This window comes from Mesoplodon bidens (genome assembly GCF_964165515.1).
Source record: "Mesoplodon bidens genome assembly, chromosome: 11".
NCBI lineage: Eukaryota > Metazoa > Chordata > Mammalia > Artiodactyla > Ziphiidae > Mesoplodon > Mesoplodon bidens.
Window position 1 is genome coordinate 49341647 of NC_138167.1, and position 16401 is coordinate 49358047.

At 40.8% G+C, this 16401-nt stretch overlaps 1 protein-coding gene across 3 annotated transcripts in view; it reads left to right on the forward strand.

Moving 5' to 3' along the window:
• Window positions 1–6692: 6692 nt before the first annotated feature.
• The window catches only part of SLC38A4 (solute carrier family 38 member 4), a 68449-nt gene continuing 58740 nt past the window's right edge, over window positions 6693–16401 (forward strand). The window contains exon 1 of one of the 3 annotated variants that reach the window (XM_081248362.1): window positions 6693–6764. The gene's annotated coding sequence lies outside the window, so the exon portion shown is untranslated. Of the gene's footprint in view, window positions 6765–13196; window positions 13792–16401 lie in introns of those variants that run through there. The other 2 variants (XM_081248360.1, XM_081248363.1) reach the window with 2 other exon arrangements.

Here is a 16401-nt window from a genome sequence, read left to right on the forward strand (position 1 = left end):
ATGGGGAGGGGGAAGGGTAAGCTGGGACGAAGTGAGAGAGTGGCATGGACTAATATATACTACCAAATGTCAAATAGATATCTAGTGGGAAGCAGCCACATAGCACAGGGAGATCAGCTCAGTGCTTTATGACCACCTAGACGGGTGGGATATGGAGGGTGGGAGGGAGATGCAAGAAGGAGGGGATATGGGGATATGTGTATATGTATAGCTGATTCACTTTGTTATATGGCAGCAACTAATCCAACAATGTAGAGCAATTATACTCCAATAAAGATGTTAAAAATAAATAAATAAATAAAAATGTAAAACCATTGAGTTCCAAAATCATCTTCACAGTGGTATTTTAATCTGAAATATTTTCTGATAACATTCCATCCTTATCTTTAAGAAAATTATTACTCAGTTTTTGAACTCCTGAAAAACAGAGAAGCATCAATTGATTGACCCATCCACCCATTTATTTATTTATTCAGCAAATATATTTTATATCGCATCTACAGAACTTACAGTCTCAAGAGGAAACATGCAAGCAAACTATTATACAATGAGAAAGAATGAAACCTACTGCAGCATTGGAACAGGGCAATGGAGACATAAGCACACAATTCTGACATCTTTCACACCATCTAGCTCTTATATTTGAAGACTAGAAGTTAAATGTCTTCACGGTTTCAAAGTTAAAGTGCAAGTTTTGTTTAATTTTATATTTAGTCTTGTGAAAATTAAGTAATAGGTTAATAATTTCCTGTTCTCCATCTCTTCAGGAAACAAGGGAATGAAAGTAAATCCCCGGAAGCTGCGCAATTGTAGAATGTTAAGATCACGCAGGTCACAAGGATCAAATAATCTGCCCTCTTATACTAAGAATGAGGATACAGGCCTAGAAGAATAGAATAAAGTTTTATGGTTACTATAAGAATTTTTCAGTAACAGATGATACAACTGTAATCAGTATTTTCCATTTGAAAAATGATGGTTTAACTGTATTAAGAAATTTACTTAAATTTTAAAACAACTCTAGAATAGGTATAACTGTTATCCCCAAATTACAGATAAGGAAACTGCAGCATAGACAGGTTAACAATTTACCTAATTATTATATAACTAATAATTAGTTTTCAGCTAGTAAATATCAGAGTTGGAATTCAAACCCAGGGAGTCTGGTTCCAGAAATCAGAAACCAAGTGTTTAACTTTACATGTTCTATCTCTTATTTATTTGGAAAACATATATATATATATAATGTTTATTTTAAATGTGGTCATTCTCATTAAACATGTCTAGTTTTTGGTGATAAGGTGTTTCATTTTATTTTTCCAAATAAAGTAAATATGAAGTTAAGTTTGACATGAATGAGGTTCTAGCTCTCAGAGGAATGTCACAAAGGGGAAAATTTGCTTTTAGAGTAATTTGATATTTTTTGAAAGCTGCCAGGCTCTTGCGTTACCTGCCAATGTCAAATCAACGTCAGTCTTTGTTCAAACACCAGTTGTGCAAACCATGTCAGCGTAGCTGGTAGCCTGGCAGACTCAATCAGTGATTGTCTCTCTGGCACCAAAATTATAATTGGCCTCCTAATTATGGTACCTCTTAATTTCAGAGAAAAAATAGAGAGAAGATGGAAAATGTCGTTAGGGATAACTCACAAATAACTTCATTTAACAACTAGCTCAGGCACAGATAGTGTTTGTTACAATATGTAAATCATAGGGGTATTCTTCATTTGCTCATTCACTCATTCAATAAATAACTATGGAGTTATACTATGGTAAATACCAGGAACACTGATGAGAAAGACACAGAGACTGGCTGCTCAGGAGTAATTGACTGTCAGTGAGATGCCGTGAGCATCAAGCTGGAAAAGGAAGGTGGATCTGACTGGCCAGCTCTCTATAAGCAGTGCTGTTTCCATAACAGAGAGACAAAAGCTGACCTCCCTGGGGCTGGTATTGAATATTGACCACAGGATGCCCACTCTCCTCTCTGAGCTATTTCCCGATGGGACGTGGGTTCTACTCCCCTTTTCACCTCCTGGATGGGACTTCAGAGTCTGGAACCTGACATCCCAATCTTGGACTCTAGAGTTGGATCTTCTAAGATCCCAGATCTAGTTTGATATTATTTTTTGTTTTGAGATCTAGTATCTAGTTATTTCATCATGTGTGAAACTGAGACAGTGAGTGATCAAGTGTCTTTTTCCTAGTGCCAGTATGAGATAGTAGTCCATTTAGAGAATATAATACTAAAGAAACTCAACCATAAGCATAATTCATGGTATGACTTGGTTTCTCACATAAATCAAATTCACATTCATAGAAAAGAAAACCGTGATACTGACATTAGAAGTTTGTAGAGGCTCTTGTAATTATAATAAAAAGAAAATTACTTTTATAGTATTATAACTATTTTAAAAATCATTATTTTATGGCTAAGCATGCCATTCACGGCTGGTGACCTTGTAGGAAGAAAAACAGTAATAAGTTTCAGTAAAGAAAATGACTAGAAAAAAGGGAGGTGAGCTGTGGAAGGTCTAACATTGAATTTGAAGCCAGAAAACCTGGTTCGTGCTCCAGTCTGTCATTTATCGGCTCTGTGTCTTTGGAGAAGTCACTTAACATCTCTGAATCTCATTTTCCTCTCCCATGAAATGGAGAAAATAATATCTACACGGTGGGTTTATTTTAGTACAAGGTGGCATAATATATGTTAAGGTGTTTTGTAACCTCAAGTCAGCTTACTAATTTCAATAATTATTCATTGAAAAAATAATCCATGTTTAAAATCTACTATCAAAGAAAGAATGTAAGCAAAACTGTCTTAAAGTCACTGCAACAAACTTCACAATAAATCAGTAAATCAAGGAACTTCATATGTATGATGGCAGGATAATAATTGTGTTTTATTTCCTTCCTAAGACATTTATTTATACTAAAATTTAGTAATGACTGTTCTCTGGATGATTAAACCTTAGAAATATTTCTCCAAAAAGGGTTCATGGTGATAGAGAGATACTACGTGCTCCATCCACCTTCAAGAGACTGATTCAAACCCCAGAGGAATCCCACAATAATTTTTAGCACAATGTTTTCCAAACTTACAGCAGCATGGAACTCTGTTTTCAAGTATTAGCTTTAGTTCAAAAGAATATATTTGGGGAATATTTTTAATAGAGACTTAAAGCAGAAGCATCCAGAACAAAACCAATAATCATTCCTAGGACAAGTGTGTTTATATAATTTTAGAGTGGAAAGCTTCAATCAATTCAGCTTTGTCAAAATGGTAGAAATTCTAACTCTTCTGTCACCCTTTTTTCTCAGTTGCAAACATTTTATTTTCCTCCAGCACTATTTGAGTTTGTAGTACTGTCTGAAAATAAGTAAGGAAAACAATGTATTAAGGAATGTTCTACATTTTTCTCATGGAGAAACAGAGTCACTTAGAACTTAAGCACATTGGCGAAGGCCACACAGTTGGTAGGTGGTACCTCTGAAATCAGGACTCAAGTTGCCTGTTCCGGAGCCAGCAAATGTTCGGATAGTAAATCAAAATGTGTTTCACAGTGCGGTTTTGCAGGGATATTCATGTTGCTGGTTAGGGTTGCTTCACATTCTTTCAAACACAAGTTTTAAAGAAACCCTTGAGGATTGTTGGGTAGATCCAGCGTAGTCATCAAAGGCTCAAGTTTTTGATTGTATCACGGAAGACAATAGCTTGCCAGTTATCTCATACCACCTGGACATTGCTTGGAGCTCTCTTAAAACTCTAAGGATATACAATAGCTACAAAAGATGACCAATTTGAATTTTTCTCAGCACTTTGTTGCTTTATAGATGAATGCAACTCATTTTATTTCAATCCACACATGATTAAAATAAGTAGCACATATGTAGATGAACAACCTATAGTTCTCTAGTAAATTAGGCAATGAACCACTGCTTCTGAGCTTTTCTGTGCTAGCTAAGATATGGACACGAAGAACTGACTAAATTTATAAGAAATTCATTAAAAAGTTAAGTAGCTGCACAGTGAACTAGTATCTATTTTAGGATTACATTGATCCTATCTTTATTTGTATTTTCTCTGGAATGGCTTTTTGTTTTAGAATCTTGGATTTTGCTTTTACTAAATCTCAGTTCAAGTAGAGAGAAATATATATCTATTGTGATCTTCCATTAATCCCCTCCCAATCTTACCAATTTTGACAATTTAGTAGTTTTATAAAAGATGCTTATATTTATTAAATAAGAATCAATGAAAAAGTGTAATAAAGATAATCTAGCTTCAACAAGTTTGAAGGGACCTCTAAATTATTCTGATGTATTCTAATTTCATAAAATGGAAACCTCTTATGACAAACGAAAGAGGTTTACCATATTTGGTTAGGCAGGGGATAATCAGCTTTCATAAAAAAATATTTCTTCTATACTCTGGTTAAATAATTAGTGCATTTGTTTTTAGGTTTCAAAATGATAACTCCAGTGAAGCTATTCATCATATCATCCTTCTACTGGATTTGCATTGTTGGATGATTTTAGTACAATTTGATATGTGTGCATGTGTGTTAATGGAGTTTTTAACATTCCTGACTAATATACAACTGCATTATCCAGATGGAATTTTATTCTTGTTGTTCTTGTCCTGTTTCTTAAGTGCTAAGGTGCTGCTGATGTATTAGTTAATGGGAACTGTAAAATGAGATGGTTCTAGATATTTGTGGTCTGAACGGTGAGCCTTACCATTCTGAATAAAGTTAAATTGCATATGTGAGAATTTAGAAAGTAATTTGTGCTGCCTAATGAGTTTGTTAAACTGTGGGGATCGGGTCTCCATAGGAGAAGGTTTTTTCCCTTAAAGAATGACAAATGAGTAGTAAATAAACGGGATGGTGAACATATATGTTACATGGGCTTTTTGGAAACAAAAATTTTGGTTAATGTCAGAAAATGGTGGGGTTTTTTTAACATCTTTATTAGAGTATAATTGCTTTACAATGGTATGTTAGTTTCTGCTTTATAACAAAGTGAATCAGTTATACATATACATATATCCCCATATCTCCTCCCTCTTGCATCTCCCTCCCACCTTCCCTATCCCACCCCTCTAGGCGGTCACAAAGCACCGAGCTGATCTCCCTGTGCTATGCGGCTGTTTTCCACTAGCTATCTATTTTATGTTTGGTAGTATATATTAGTCCATGCCACTCTCTCACTTTGTCCCAGCTTACCCTTCCCCCTCCCTGTGTCCTCAAGTCCATTCTCTACATCAGCGTCATTATTCCTGTCCTGCCCCTAGGTTCTTCATAACCATTTTTTTTTCTAGATTCCATATATATGTGTTAGCATACAGTATTTGTTTTTCTCTTTCTGACTTCTTCACTCTGTATGACAGACTCTAGGTCCATCCACCTCACTACAAATAACTCAATTTCATTTCTTTTTATGGCTGAGTAATATTCCATTGTATATATGTGCCACATCTTCTTTATCTATTCATCTGTCGATGGACACTCAGGTTTCTTCCATGTCCTGGCTATTGTAAATACTGGTGCAATGAACATTGTGGTACATGACTCTTTTTGAATTATGTTTTTCTCAGGGTATATGCCCAGTAGTGGGATTGCTGGGTCATAGGGTACTTCTATTTTTAGTTTTTTAAGGACCCTTCATACTGTTCTCCATAGTGGCTGTATCAATTTACATTCCCACCAATAGTGCAAGAGAGTTACCTTTTCTCCACACCCTCTCCAGCATTTATTGTTTGTAGATATTTTGATGATGGCCATTCTGACCAGTGTGAGGTGATACTTCATTGTAGTTTTGATTTGCATTTCTCTAATGATTAGTGATGTTGAGCATTCTTTCATGTGTTTGTTGGCTGTCTGTATATCTTCTTTGGAGAAATGTCTATTTAGGTTTTCTGCCCATTTTTGCATTAGGTTGTTTGTTTTTTTGATATTGAGCTGCTTGTAAATTTTTTTTCATATAAAGTTTTCCTTAAAATGGTGAGTGGTGCCTTAATAAGCAGAACTGAAATTATAGTGCTATTTATTATATCCTAATTCTTTCTTCATATATACTGAGGATTATGCTTACAGTGGAATCCCAGGAAAAAAATGACCAGAAAAGACCCCTAGCCATGGTTAAGTGCTAGCAAGCTATCCTCTGCTCTGCTCTTGCATTAAGTGATTTTTACTGTGAATGACAGGTTTTTCGATTGTACCCCTTCCCCAAATGTTTTTTTCCTTTATGTCAAGTTCAGGTTTGACATCCCCAAACCTGGAGGAAGTTTAGAGCCACCTATTGAAAGAAAGACTCTTTCACAGACTTCAAAATGAGCACTGACAGGTATTTCTGTGTATAGGACAGATCCAATAAATGCAACCTTGACTAATGAAGAAACTTAATCGTTAAAAAAAAAAAAGCCCACAGAAAAGCTCAACTCACACCAAGATCTTCTCTGTTATCATGAACCCAAGAAAGCTGGAGCAGGGGCTGGCAGGTCCCAGGCTTCACTCTTGAGGGACAGCTGGACAACTCAGCCCCACCTGGGAGGATGCTTTTGTTGACATCTCAGGTTGCCGCCTGACGATTGGTGGCTGGGCTGGAAGGGAGGGTCCACAGGAAACGCGACACTGGGGATGCTGCCCCCTATCACATGATGGAAATTTCCACTCTTTAGAAAGGCGAAAAGAAAAGAAAGAAGGGTCTCTCAATCCACCCTTTTCCCCTGGATACCAATCGGGAGAGGGAAGAAAAAGTGGGGTAAGTGAAGCTGTTTATATTTTCCGCTAGACTTAAAAGACTCGTCAGTGTGCAAACTTGTGGCTGGATCCCAGCCGGAATGCGTGTGTGTGTGTGTGTGTGTGTGTGCGCGCGCGCGCCTGTGCGCATAGGGACACGCACACGTGTGCAGCTCGGTCTCTCACCCGTCTGGGGCTTTGGTGCGGCGCTGTGGCTCCTCATATCTTGTTGATGGCCCCAAATCCTTATCATTTAACAAAGGATCCCCTTTGGGTGCATTACTGAAGGCGAATGACCGGATTGACTAGAAATTAAGTAAGCCGGGGCAAGCAGAGGTAAAGGACAGAGGCTGGGAGAGCTCCGGTGACTCCCTTTTCCAGGACAGGTGACTGCCAAGGCTGCCTGGTCCTGGGGAGCGGGCAAGGGGTGCCTTGCGCTGGGGCGCCCACGCCCCCGGGCCGGGGATTCCCTGGGCGCTTGAATCTCGAGATGCTTGTACTGAGATCGCCATCCACCACCGTGGCCCGGACTGCTTGGCCAGGGGCCCCGAGACCCCGCTGCAGGAGCTGGCTCTGCGTCAGCTCGGGATCGCGCTGGCAAGGTGTTACCCGAGTCGCCGCGGGACCCGTGCCCGCGTCCTCAGGGCGGGGACACTGGGTGCAGAACCTAAAATAGACCCATCGTTGCTGACAGCTGGGCCGCCCAGGAGGCCAGCACGGTTCTCTGGGTCGGGGGTTCCGGCCCGGGGATCCGGCCCGGGAGGCTCCTTCGGGGAGGAGGAAGGCGAGAGCAGCGCTGGGTCTGGGGCCCTTGGCTGCGGGCAGTGAACGGGTTCCAAGACTGAGCCTGAGGTTCCGAGGGAGGCATCGCGCGCCGTCGGACTGAGAAGCCTGGGTGGGTGGGTGGGCGCTGGAAAGAAGGAAGGGGCGCCGCAGAAAGTGCGGTCAGGAAAGACGAGTGGAGCGGAGGGAACGCAGAGAGGACGTCGGGGAGGAGAGGAGAAGGAGAGAACGATAAGGGTCCAGACCCTGAGAGGGGTAGGAGGAGGAGGGAAAATGGAGAAAAGAGGAGAGAATGAATGAAAGGAAGAGAGGATGGAGACGGGAGCGGAGACGCAGGGAGCCCCCTGGGAGGGTGAACTGGGAGCATCTCCGAGTCCGGGAGAGGAGAGAGGTGGGTGCGGTGCAGGTAGGGGCTCTTCGCACAGGTGGGCGTGCGCCCTGGTGGGCGCGGGCTGGGGGTGGAGGCGCGGAGTGGGGAACTCGCGCGCCCCCCAGCTCCCCTGAGTGATCCAGCAGGGAGAGGTGGAGAGTGTCCCCTTTCATGTGCCCCGGGACCAGCCCAGGAGGTGCGCACCGGGCGGTAGACTTGGTTAGAGGAACGGGGGGAACTAAGTCGGGGAACCAGAGCCAGGGAGACTGGGTCCCTGGTGTGCCGGGGCATGTACGGGGGAGTGAGGGGGCAAGATCTGGGGGCCTTGAGACACTTGGCGATGACCTGGAGATCCCCACCTGCAGTCCTCCGCAGAGCCTTTAAATACCTGGGTCTGGTTTCACCGGTGGAGGACGGGTTGGATCTTGATATGCAAAAGGTGTATCTCTACCTGTCTAAGAGGGATCTGAGACCCTGAGAAGAGAAGAGAAGAGAAGGGGGAGCCTCTGCCCTGGAGGTGTAAGCAGACCTGGCCAGGCACTTACCTCAGCGGCCTCCTGATTAGGTGCCCCATCCCCCAAGCTGCTGGATCTGCTTGCTTTGTTATCCGCTGAGTAGTGGTGCACCTTGTCACCCTTAAGGAAAGGAGGGAGTGGCCAGCCTTTCACCAGGAATGGTCTGTTTCCCAATTTCCTGGCTTCCTATATTCATCTTTATCTGCTTCCCAGCAGTGCAGACATAATCATTATGACTAAATTGTTTTATGTTGTAAAGAGAGCATCCTTCATCCAGATCACAATTTCCAAGGTCTGGTAGCTTGGGTTTGTTTTAACTTTGGTTATAACTTTTTGTAGACCTTAACTTTTGGGGGGAGGAGGTGTAGATTAGCCCATGGGTATTTTTTTTTGTCCCCACGCAGACAAGTCTCTAAGGATTGGGTGAGATTGGTGGACTCTCTCATATGGAACACAAGAAATCTGTGTGTGTGTGTGTGTGTGTGGTATAGTCTCTAAGGTTCTAACAAATGAATCTACAGAAAATCTGTGTTCTAGGTAAAAAGTTGTAAGAACAGAGACACTGAAGAGAATATCTGATCTCCCCAAATTACAGATTACCATATGTGTTCAGAGACAGAAAGCTTCTATTGGTCTGATTTTATCACAAAACTTCAAAAAGCAGGAAGACTGGAGTAAAGGGATAAAAAACTTTCAAGCCTGATGCAGGGATAGGAGGCAAGCTCTTCTGCCAGAGTATGCAGTACTAGGTGCTCCAAGGAGGCTAGTCTCTACTAGATTCATGATAATAATGGCTCACACATAGATATCAATTATTATATTCCTTATATGTTACTAAGTGCTTCTTTTATGTTAACATTTGACCCTCATAAGAGCCTTATGAGATAGATTCTATTATTCTACCCATTTTATAGATCAAGAAATGGAGATACACAGTGTGGGGAACGTAGAACATCTTTGGAAGTTCTATGTGGACATTATTCTTAAGTGTAAAGAACGATTTTCTTTCACTTTGCACTTTATAATGGTCAGAACTGGACAAGTGACATCTAGGGACCCAAAACAGACTTCTTAGTCTATTAGAGACTAATCCTATCCTAAGAAAGCCAAAAGCATGACCATGTACCTTAAGAATTAATCTTTGCCAGCCCCAGGATTGGATTGTTTTACAAGTGACATTTGAGAAATGCATAATATAACTATGGTTACCTTGTGAACTTTTGAGCTAAATGTCTTTCTTCTTTTATGTCATTGTCTTTGTTCATTTCTGCAGTGTTTTTTAGGCATATATTCCTTTTTTCCCCCTTATCCTTTGTACTGACTTAATAATATTTTCCATTTTTTGTTTTCTTTTTTATTATTTTTAAATTTAATTTAATTTTTATTTTATATTGGAGTATAGTTGATTTCCAACGTTGTGTTTGTTTCAGGTATTCAGCAAAGTGATTCAGATATATATATATATATATATGTATGTATACATATTCAATATATCCATTCTTTTTCAGATTCTTTTCCTCTGTTTTTAAAAAACTTAAACCCCTCATTTTTTTTAAATTTTTACAAATCCAAAGCAATCATTTCTATAAAAATCAAAGGTTTAATGGAGTTTAATGACTATTTACATATTTTAATATGTATATAAATAATATTACAATTCTGAAAAATGTGCTTCCATGTATCACATGAAACCATCTCACATGCTACTGCTACCCTGATGACATCTTGCAGGAAGGTGAGGAATGGAAGAAGGGGAGAGACAAAAGACAGGAAAGGAAGACTTTTCCAAGCCAGACTTTGAGCCAAGCCCCTTCCATGTGTAAATCACATTTAGTCTTCACCTGATACTCCATGGTCTAGGTGTATGGTATCTCCATTTTACAGAGGGGGAAATTGAAGCTCAGAGAAATTAAGGGAAGAGCCAAGGGTCACAGAGCTAGTAAGTGACAGGGCTGGCCTCAGAACTAAGGTCCCTCCTGTGCCAGAGTTCCTGCTTCCAATAAAGACAGCAGTAAGATAAAGACTACTTGGAGAGCAAAATCTTAAAGCAACAAGAAGCTCAGAGAGGTGGTACACAACAGAGCAGCCTGTGAGAGGTGGGGGAATGCAAAAACCAAGTCACTTTCACGTGCCTGCTAATTTTCTGGTCTTCCTTCCACTCTGTTTGTAATGACAATTCTATTCATTCATTCCACAAACAACCATTGAGTATCATTATCCCCCAGGAAGTATATTAGGGAGTTTCTTTTATCCTTGTCTCCCTAACACCTAGCACAGTCCTGGGCAAATACTAGGTGCTCAAGAAATGTTTGTTGAATAAAGGAATTAGTCCAGTGGGGGAAAGAATAAATAAACAAAGAGTTGTGTTAACAGCATGTGAAGGGCCAGGGGAAAAAGTCAGATTTGAGCACTCTGCCACGGAACCTGGCTTAGGAAAGGGGTCAGAGAACATTTCTGGACCGGATGATGCCTGAGCTAGGTTTTTTTTTTTTTTTTTTTTTTGCGGTACGCGGGCCTCTCACCGTTGTGGCCTCTCCCGTTGCGGAGCACAGGCTCCGGATGCGCAGGCTCCGCGGCCATGGCTCACGGTCCCTGCCTCTCCGTGGCATGTGGGATCCTCCCGGACCGGGGCACGAACCCGTGTCCCCTGCATCGGCAGGCAGACTCTCAACCACTGTGCCACCAGGGAAGCCCCTGAGCTGGGTTTTGAAGCAGAAATGAAAGTCAGCCAGGCAAAGAAGTGAAGGAAATAGGGGAGGATTCTCAACAGAAAGACTCGCCTAAAACAGAGAAAGAAAGAAGGAGCCATTGGGGAATTTAAGAGTTCAGTGGAGATTGCTGGGGGGAGGCAAGGGGGGTGGGGGGGAGGTGTGGTCCGGAGGTCCTTGCATGGTTTCTCTGCAAATGTCCCATAGCTCTGCCCACCGCCCTTGAATGTCAGAAGTGAACTGGGCTAACAGGGAACAAAATAACTGAATATAGGAGTCAGCAATACATTTTATTATGGCCCTATTATAGAGAACTATAGTTTAACTTTTTATAATGTCAGTGTTTTAAAACCTAAGCTCAAATGCAAAGACTAGACTTTGTTGTCCTCTGTATGGGAAAACCAAATTATTTTTCTTATATTCAAGGGGATGTTTTATTTTAGCATAGGTACAACCTACGCAATCATGAAAATGACTTGCAAACAAATGCTTTTCTATGTTTTTCTTAGGAGGTAGCTTGGGTGGGGGGGATTTCTCCCCTTATTTTAGTTTTTAATGGTTTTATTTTTTATTTTAGTGTGCTAGAGAAGAATCAGGAAGTAAAAATGTATTTTTAAAAAATGAGGTGAGACGATAGTAATGAATTTCACCCTTTTATCTGCAAAGTAGACGTTTATGCTAGTTAAGGTTCTGGCTTTTGATAACAGACTTTGAAAAACTTAACTCCCAATGTCTCTTCTTTCTTTAGGGATCTTTTATGCCAATTTTTCGTTGCAGGCTCAGAGGTCTGCATGCCATTTCACCATTTCCACATTAGTAAAGTAGTCTCACTCATACTGTCATTAGTAAGGGAATTCAAAGAGTAAGTGAAACCTATAAATAATCCAAAACCTAACTTCAGTTAAGAGATTAAAACCTCCACTTTTTAGCATTATGTCCTTGGGCAAGTTCCTTAATCTTTGAGCTTCAGTCTCTTCATCTATAAAATCAGGATCATAATAGTATCGGCCTCATGAGATTGTTATGAGGATTAAATGTGTTAACACATGTAAAATTCTTAGACTAATGCCTAGTATATAATAAACCTTCAACATGTGAAAGCTCTTATTTTTAATGTTACTCCCCCTGCCACCCAAAGCACTATTAGAAATGTTATCAGATGTCTATACTGTGTTCTTTGATAATGTGTTTTCCTCTAACTGCCTTAACTAAAATGAAGGAAACAGAAGGGAGGAAATGAAAAACGGGCTAAATGCAGGACAGTCCAGCCCAGATAATATCATTCCCTGTATAATAAGATTGAAATGTTCCCTTGTTTCCTGTTGGCTATTTGCACCTATTGCTCCTGATAAATCTAGCGTGTATCCATCATTAAAATGAACATCATTTCCGGTTCCCTTGTTTTCTCTCATATCTGTCTCTTTCGGTCACGGCTGTCGCCCTGGTACCTCACATAAGTGCGTGGAGTAAACAGACACTCATGCATGTTTGTTGAATGAAGGAAGGAGGAAAACCTGTCCTCCCCACCACCTTTTTTTTAAGAAGCAATATTTATTGTTCAACTAAACACTATTTCATCGCCATGTTAAAGGACTTTACAAAGTAAATCTGCATTGTTAATAGTCAATATCAATATTTTACAATTAAATTATTTATTCAGTGTGCGTTGTTGCACATAATTAAGCACGCAGGCTTGGGAGTCAGGGAGTGTGGACATGAATCCCAGTGCCATCATGGAGTTGGGCTTCCTGGATTCAGATCTTGGCTCCATCCTTCCGACTTTTTCCTGGGTTCAAATTCCGGCTCGCTCACTTTCTATCTGAACCACCTTGAGCAAGTCACTTAACCTGACTGCTTCATTCTCTTCATCTGTAAATTGAGTGAAACCATTCTTATTTCAGAAGGATTTTATGAGAATTAAATGAGTTAATATGTATAAAGCATTCAGAAGCATATTTGGCACTTTGTAAGCATTACAGGTGTTTGTTAAATTAAACAGTTTAAAGAAACCCTGGTTTTCCAGTTAGATATAATCACAAGTACTTACTTTATAGAATTAATTTGATGATACTGCCTGGCACCTAATAACCCCCCCCCAAAAAAAAATGTTACTGTTACTATTGCTATTATTGCAAATCTTTATTTCTGTTTTGTGCTCCAAAGGACTTGGAGCCCTGCCTCAGCCTTTCCATTCTTGGTCCATTGGAAGTCTTATTGATTCTACCTTACATTTTCCTCCCCACCCAGTGTTTGTCTTGTCATTTTTGCCTTGCGTCATTCGCGCCTTTTACACCACCACGTACTCCTCAGGACAAGTACTTTGCTCTTTGTTTTGGCATAATTTAATAACACTGGGTACACTCACACACTCACGGCACTATAAAAATGTTAAAGAAGAAAAGGAAAAAAGATGCAGTTCACCAGGAGGCAACTTTGGCCGCCAGCTGATCAGGCTGTTTGCAGTGTTGGCACTCCGTGCAGGCTGCTCAGCAGCATCTCCGGGGGCTGGCTGGTGGCTCGGGGGTGACGCGCGCGTCCTGCGAGGGCGTGGGGACCCTGAGCTGGGTCGCGGCGCGCAGGGAGGACCGCGGGGGGCCGCCGCCTGGGGACGCTGCACCGCTCACAGGTTTGCCTGCCGCTGCTACGGACGGCTTCACTCGAAAGACCAGGCTAGTGAGTGAGACGAACTTGGAGGGGAAGTAGCAAAGAACTGAAAAAGGCGGGGAGAGGGAGGCATTCGTTAAAGAGAGAGACTAAGGTGACTTTCTGTTTTGAGAAACGTTTCCTGCGTGCTACATGGGGCTACACGCTATGGTCTTATGTTCTGGAATTTTTCCAAATGGGAGAGAGGAATGTGGTACCTGGATGCAGAATGTTCCTGTAAACTAAAAGACCAAACTGCCCTTGATTGTTAGTGAAATCGAACTAAAGGGGTTCTTGTTTCCAGCCTTGCTTTGTGGATGCCTGGAAAGCAGTCAGATTGTTGAGGGCACTGCAGAACCGGAGGCCTCTGTGATAGCCCCGAGAAAACATTTCATCGCGATTTTATTCCTTCTTGCCTTTGCAGCAATTCTTTAGTGACAGCACATCTTTTAAAAAAGATCTGACACTTTTGGGGCATTGTTTTGCTATACTGTATTTATACGTGCTGTACAGAGGAGGCCACACTTTTGGTTGACTTGTATATATTTAAACTTTTATTTTAAAGTAATTATAGGTTCATAGGAAGTTGCGAAGGTAACACAGAGAGGCCCTATATAGCTTTCACGCAGTTTCCTCCAATGGTTACATGAGACATAATTTTCTTACAGTAGCAAGAGCAGGAAATTGACATTAGTGCAATATGTGTATATAATTTCTGTGTCATTTTATCACATGCAGAGACTCATGTAACTACCACCACAACCAAGATACAGAGCTTCCATGTCACAGATATACAGAACCTTTATAGTCACACCTCTTTCTCTCTACCAATGGAAACTAGATATTTTCCTTCTTTATATTTTTGTCATTTTGAGAATATTACATAAATGGAATCATAGTGTATGTGATCTTTTGGGGATTGATTTTTTTCATTCATTCAGTGTGATGCTCTTGAGATCCATTCAAGTTGTTGTATCCATAGTTGGGTCCTTTTTAACTGCCAAGTAGTATTCCAGTTGCTTGACTATATTTACTGGTATATTTTTTCCTCTCAATTGCTATACTTATTTAGAACTTCAGTTGGATTAAAGAGGTGGTGAAGGCACTTGGTAAAGTGAAAAGTATGAGGACAAAATTTGACAGTTTTTCTCTTAAAAATGACATTTGTATGATAGGGCAAAAGGATGTATGAACTACATGTCCATTTAAAACAGAGGCCACTGGAGGGGTGCAAAGGAGGAAAGGAATAGGGCAGAGACAGTATGTATTCAGACAATAAGGTATAAAATCTAGCACCTGTTACAATTTCCACACCCATATAATGATGTATTCTGTGATTTTACCTTTAGTTTAGACAACTCAGATTTCTTGAAACTAACAAAAACAAAACCTCTGCAGTAGGAAATTCCCTGCCACATAGCTGATAACTCAGGGAGAGACGCATGGCTGGAAATGCCAACAAATGGCCCTTCAGTTTGACAGGGGTCGCCAAGAGTCAAAACAGCATCTTTAGCCCCAGGGCAACTATCAAGGGTCCAGAGACAATCAGTGTTACCCTACTCTGGCCTTTTGTCCCACCTGCCGATGGGAGGAGCATCTCCTAGAGATCACTTAAGTCAGATTTTAAAAGAGGATGTTATCCTTCACCTGAATGTCCACAAGCATGGGGAAACTGGATGCTGGTGGCTGTAACTGGCTAAGGGAAATGAATCACTTCTGAATAGTATGTAGAAGAGATAGGCTTGGCCCCTCTGTCAGCCAGCTCCTATTAGAGAGCTCTCTACCCTGCAACACCACCGTGCCCCCGAGCAGAGGAGAAAACAAAATATCCACTACTATCTGAAAGTGCACATACTCCTTTAAGCTTTTAGAATTTCACATTTTGGAATTTCTGAGACATAACAATTCACAAAATAACACAAACTATCAGTCTGGAACACTGACTAGACCCAAGTTTAACTGAAGTCATTGCCTTAAGTCTCCATGTTAATGATTTCTGTTACCAGAAAAATTTTCCTTATCTGAAACACTGCCCACGGATGGAGAGTAGATACAGGATGCTGGTTCCAAAGCCTAAAACACAGAGAGGATTGTCATAGCTAAAATAACTTACAACTCCTTTGACAGGCAAATCTACTTTTCTGAATCTTTCAAAATGGAATATAATCATGCTGTCTTTATGATTTATTTTATTTTGTGTAAATGTTAGATGCCCTGTGTTGATTTACAGGCTGTTCTTCTGGGTCCTATCTCCTGTGCTTGGACCACATGGTCCCACAGCATGTGGTGGGGCAGATAACTCAGCCCTGTAATCTTGAAGGAGCCAACACTTCGCTGTAAATGGGGAGACTAAACAAAAGGCCCATTGAGTCTTGTTTACCTCTCTTATGCTATTTACTTATATGACTAATGATGACAGTCATTGGCGTAGGGGAGCAGTGACATAAAATATAAGCACATACATAGACTATGGGTCTCAACATTGCAGGAGTTGTTTTTTAAGGTGTGATGGGAAGGTGTGTTTGCTTTTTGAATTTTATCTATAAAGAGAAGAAATACAGCTTTTCTGAAAGATAAATAAAATAGAAATACCTCATGTATTGTATCAATGTAGACAGAAATCAAGCATTAGCTGTACAA